Raw genomic sequence first — 6,080 nt, 5'->3', positions numbered from 1 at the left:
AAAAAATTGACTGGTATGTAAATACGCACTATGATTGTTCGCAAAAAAATTAAATCAACGCCATTTTTTATGAATGGAAATTGTTAAATAAAAAAGGCCACAAAAGACTGGTGGCAAGAAATTAAAAAAGTATACTCAAATATTATTTGCTATAAAACTCCATACCTTAAATTGTTCTAAAAATTCAGAGTAAATAATTCTAAATTAAGACGAAAATTTTTCCAATTTTTCTAAATGTTGTATATAGCTTTACTCCTTGATTTTTATGGATTTAGTTAAAGCAGCAAGACATTTTTACTTGAAAAACATTGTGAATATTAAAATAAAAATCACCAAGTGCTTTTTTTGAATCACTGTGTTTATCGTTGTTGCCTTCAGTTTCATCACTTTCGCTCTTGGTTGAAGGAAACTCAGAATATGACATTAATATGATCTCAAATACCATATAATTAGTTGAATAAAAAGTTCCTTAAAAACAATTTTAATTCTTATTGAAATAATAAAAAAAATAAATAAACTATAGTCTTAATTAAAATAACTAAAAAATATAACAAAACTATAGTTTTTATCAAATAACTATAAAAACGTTATTGGTAGATATTTTCCAGATTTGGTAAATTTTTTTCGAGTGGATGGTAAGTATTTTTTTTCGTCAGTGGCAACCCTGCTGCCGATTTAAATTTCATGGCACATTGCCAAGCGGGAATTCGAGCAACTGTGTATACGTAAATGTGTGCGCCTGTGTGTGAAACGGTATTGCTGCACTCTAAAAAGGCTAAAAATATTGTACTGCATATTTGCATAAATTTTTTGCAAAGCACTAACAAAAAACAAAATAAGAACAATAACAACAACAGCAAAGAAAAATATGCAACCGACTATGACAAGAACAGCCGCATCGCATCGCATCGCATCGCATCGCTTTGCAATGATGGGTTAGATATTTATGTACATATGTAACAGTAGCAAGCTACCGTATCCGCCGCATTGGATGTGCTTCACAACTATATGGAGTATCGTAGTTTCCATGCCTACCACTCGACATTTTTTTCCTTTTCCACCGCTCACTTTGCGCTTAGCAATGAAAGTAGTAAAAGAGCCTGCANTGCTTCACAACTATATGGAGTATCGTAGTTTCCATGCCTACCACTCGACACTTTGCGCTTAGCAATGAAAGTAGTAAAAGAGCCTGCAAAAAAAACTGAAAAAAAAACAAAATCTTAATAAACAACAATGTCATCGTCAACATTGCAGATGTTGCACGTCACTTGACAGTGCAACACAATACAAGAGGCAACTTTGAAAAGCAGCTGCGACAGCGACAAAACTGGAGCAGATTTGGAGCGTTGATCTCTACGAATCGTTGGCATTCTCCGCCGCGCCGTTCCCTTTGGCGCTATTACTCCTTTCAACTCCATTACTGGTTATGCGCATAATAGTAAAGCATACATATCGACATACATACATATGTACATAGGTATATGTATGTGCATGTGTCCATTTCAAGCAGCTTCCTATGGCCATAGCATCGTTTGCTGCACCTTACCTTGTTGTGGTTTTCGCTGCTGCACAGCAAGCGGAAATGTACATAGGCAATATCTGCAATAACTGTTAAATATCCAAACAAAAAAAACAAGCGAAATCACTAGCTTACAAAAAGGTGGGTGACATTTGAAATGTATGCCATGCTAGAAAGACATTGGACTGTTGAGCAGTGACTTTTTCTCGTTTAATTTTAAACGGCTTTAAAAATGGCGCATGAGTATACACACATCGTTATTATACATAGGTTTTTGCTGTAGAACTTTAACTAAAACCAGGTTTTAAATATTTACCGTGCAATGGACATACAAAAACCAGGGTTAGCTAAAATAAAATTTAGCAGCGTTTCTACAATTGAAATGGAAATGTTTAAGAATCCAAAGCTCTTAGATGAATTTGAAAGTCTCACCCAAATAAATATGTAGATATCATAGCCAATCTGGGCTTTAAAAGTACCTACTTTATTCACACGAATCTAATATTAAGGTTATATCATCGTTAATATGATGCTGTTAAATAGCTTATTATCTTGCTAAAGCTATATGAAAACTTTGATAGCTATAGCTCAGTCAATTTAAAAAACTTTTTAGGTGTACCCCAATGTTGCCAGATTCACAGTTTTAAGTGTAAAGTACACAGTTGTTTAAATTTCCTCATAGTACAAATTACAGTTTTTTTCGAAATGTACCTTTCGTTCTTTTTTTTGTAGGTAAATTTTTAAGGTAAAAGCAAATGTGGAAAAAATATTTTCCCAAATCAATTTTATTAAAATAAGACATAAGCTAGAAATTTCCGTCCTTTTGGAATTTAAAAAACTAGGGATTTCTTAAATAAATGCTTTAGGAGGTACAATATTTGAGGCACGGAAATGCTGAAACAATAAAAAAAAATAAAACAATTTGCAAAATATAACTAAATGTAGTTTCACAAATATAATTAAACGGTTTATGTTATTTTATTAAAATTAAAAAGCCAATATTTTTTTTTTATTTTTATTAAGGTTAGAGTTTTTTGCTCTAAAATACAGTTTGTTTTTCGAAAATTCACAGTTAATAAAAAATTTGGCAACAATAGCGTACCGTCAAATAAAAAAGTTCCATTCATAAAATATCGAATTCCAGATGGAAGCTTTCCCTGATTTGTGTTTTTTTGTTGGTACATCATTTAAGTGCGAAACTTTGCCACAAGTTTTCACAAATAAATCGGATTTTTAACTAATTTCCAGGTTAATAGCTCAGTTGGTTATCGGTGACAAAATTTTTTTTGAGTGACAAGTTTAAACTTTTTCATATATTTCTCTGTAATCAAAACTGTGACAAAAATTTGTCAGTGATACTGAATAGAGCCGTAAACGTATTTGTAAATTTCTAAAAATTTTAATTTACTGTCAAATATAAAAATACTCAATTAGTCTGTTCCTTTGAACTTCGGACTAAAACCTGTGGAACTGTCAAACTACAACTTTACGCTCTCAAAAGAGAGTAAAAGGAGAACAGATGCAGAAGTGCATAGGAACGCAAAAAGCACTATTTCCTGTAAAAACGTCAGACGGTTTGTTTCCATGTCATTGGTACTACACTGATTTGGCTGAAATATCACTAATTAATTATTAAAATCTATACATATTTAAATATTTCGTTGTTTACTTCCATTTTTTAACAAATATAAGGTTCTTTGCTTTCACCGCTTTCTGTTTTTGTTTGCACATGTAAATCAGCTGATCGTTTGACACTTTTCATGAACTTACAGGAAAAAAATCTCCGGACTAAATCCTGTAACTTCTGACTAGGAACAGTTGCTCAGTTACTCTCTCAAATGTGTTCCCACTTACAGGTTTTATGTCAATAGGAACGACTTCCTGTAAGTTCTGACTAAATCCTGTAAACCGGACTGCTATTGGAACAGACTAGTTACAATTAATCAAAACAGCTCTGTAACAACTATCATAAACGATTTTGTAAGAACGGCGAGAAGTTGTGAAAGCAAAAAAGCTCTTTCTCAAAAAATATCATTTTTAATTGCAACATTCTGAAAACTTTAATTGCTTTGTGAAAGCACTAAAGCTTATTTTAATTAGTCAAAGCCAAAAGCCTGTCAATTGTTTTCTTGTCAAAGACGTAATTTTTTACAAATCCGAAAGCCTTTTCCACTTTGTGAAAGCACGAAAGCTCTCTCAAAGTATCAAAAAACCTGTTTTGCATTACAACTGTCCGAAAGCCTCATTTAGTGTGTGTAAGCATAAGAGCTCTTCCTGAAAATGTATTTTTTTGTCACAAATTTTATTTTTTACGAATCCAAAAGCTGTATTGACTTTCTGTAGTTACAAAACATCTCGGAAAAAAATTCCTTTTTTCACTAACTGAAACATACCTCATTGGCATATTTAGTGGAAGCACAAAGCTCTTTCTAAAAATGGGTTTTGTGTCAAAGATGTAATTTTTACAAATCCGAAAGAGAAAGAAAGTAAAAAAAGTAAAAAGTAAATTTTTGAAAGCACGAAAGCTCTTTCTGAAATTATACTTTAAAAGCATATATTAAGGATGGCTTAGATAGGTTGACATCAAGCTAGCTTTGGTCAGTCAGGTTTACGGACGTAAAAAATTTTTTATTAAAGAACAAAAGCTCTTCTCCAAAAAATCCCGATTTTTTTATATGTATGCACTATATAACATTAGTCCGAAAGCTTCATTTGGCTTATGAAAACACAAAAGCATTCTTTGAAATTTATTACTTGAAATTTAATACTTTGAAATTTATTACGTATGTATGTACATATCTCGATGGCCGTCTGCATAACGACAGAAATCAAAATTAAATTTTTTCAGCAGTGTAGGCCAGCGAAAGCTTTTATTTTGTGCCAGCCGTATACAAATTGTACAAAGAGCTTTTAAAAGCTTTGACACGCGTACCTATGAAGTGGCTAACATTGACCTAGAGCCCATTGAAGTTTTTCCGTTTCCTAATTGCGGATTATTTACCGTCACTTGCAGGAACAATTTGTATGCTTTCAAATTATGAAAGCTTTCTAAAGATTTAGTAGGGATTGGATAGAAAAAATACAAAACAATGTAATTGTTATTAAGTACTTAAACGAAAAGAAGTCCACTGGTACTACTGAATAACGCCACAAAACGAAATATGCATGTAATATTTTCCTATAAACACAACACTAACCCGTTGGCAATTTTTGACGTATACCAATATTTACTATAAATGTTCGACATGTGCCTATCGATTTTCAGACATCGGATTGTCGATACGTGGATTTTCCACAGAAAAACTTGATTATTTAGGATATTTTAAATACATGAAATTTTGAATTGTGTCGTTCTTTCAGAGGACCATTGATATGTACAGGCATTTTTATGGAAAAAAACGCTATCTTCAAGTGAAAGGCTATTAAATTCTGGACGCTATGCCTATTATATATTAAAAAAAAAATAAAATAAAAAAAAAATGAATAAGCCATAATTCCGAGGCTGTGTGTTTGTATGTCTATTCAATGGAAAATATCTGCTTGCTGTTTTCTGATCACTTTGTCAGCCGGCAACCATGTGCCCGGGTAGCTCAGTCGGTAGAGCATTGGACTTTTAATCCAAGGGTCCAGGGTTCAAGTCCCTGCTCGGGCGATATGATTTTTTTTTTAAATATTTTTTTTTTGTCTTTTTACTTTTATTAAAATTAATTTGTAAAAATGTACGCGATTCGCAAAACACAAATACCTACTATCAGCTGGTCATTTCGCTTAAGTATTTTTAAATGCTAACACTGCCGCGCCTAAGCGCCGTTCTACTTACACAGGCAACGACTAAGTATACACATTGCCCGCAGTATGCTGCTTGTTGCTCAAGCGGAATAGAATAGAATGGAAAGACATAAAATTTGTTTTGATTGCTCTTCTGCTTTAGCAAGTTTTGTAGAGCAGTTTGGCTAAGCAAAGCAACTGTTTTGTTGTTGAGTTGTAGGCAAATGTATGCACAAAAATCGCATGGCTCGTGCCCCACATTAATCATACATTGCTGTTGTTGTAGCAGCACTGACGTTTTTGACATTTGTTTATTTGCGTTTGTTATTGTTATCTTAGAATTTTTCCTCTTGTTACGTTGTTTGCCGAGACTTCTGCATTAAATTACGCTGTACGTTTTTGTTGCTGCTTACATTATTTGCTATTTTTATGCCAGCTACATATGTACATATATTTTTAAGTTTAGCATTTGTTTGCTGATTGTTTTACCCAAATACAGTGACTCAAACAAATGACCAAGTGTTACTTTTTTTTATAATTATTCAGTGTTTTACAAGTAATTTTTTTTTTTTGTTATTTTTACATATGTATATGCAAATATTGTCCAAACTTTCACTAAAACCATATATGTACATAAATCAGAGTCTCAAAATTTATAAAAAAAGTTAGGAAAGTTTAACAAATTCTCATCAAAATTTCAAATTTTTTAATCTAAATCTTTGATTTTTTAATTTAATTTTTTTCATATAAACATGAATTTCTTATGAAATAAAATGCGAAAGACCGTCAAAAT

The 6,080-nt window shown here is 32.1% G+C and overlaps 1 non-coding gene across 1 annotated transcript; it reads left to right on the top strand.

The window, feature by feature from the left end:
* The first annotated feature begins 5,098 nt into the window (after positions 1-5,098).
* On the top strand, positions 5,099-5,171 carry TRNAK-UUU (transfer RNA lysine (anticodon UUU)). The gene has a single exon. It is a non-coding gene; the product is annotated as a tRNA-Lys (tRNA).
* The last annotated feature ends 909 nt before the right edge of the window (positions 5,172-6,080 follow it).

This window comes from Rhagoletis zephyria, unplaced genomic scaffold (assembly GCF_001687245.7).
Source record: "Rhagoletis zephyria isolate East Lansing unplaced genomic scaffold, Rhagoletis_zephyria_1.1 Rzeph_scaffold_15966, whole genome shotgun sequence".
In the NCBI taxonomy this organism is placed as follows: domain Eukaryota; kingdom Metazoa; phylum Arthropoda; class Insecta; order Diptera; family Tephritidae; genus Rhagoletis; species Rhagoletis zephyria.
This window is presented reverse-complemented; position numbering and strand designations above follow the sequence as displayed.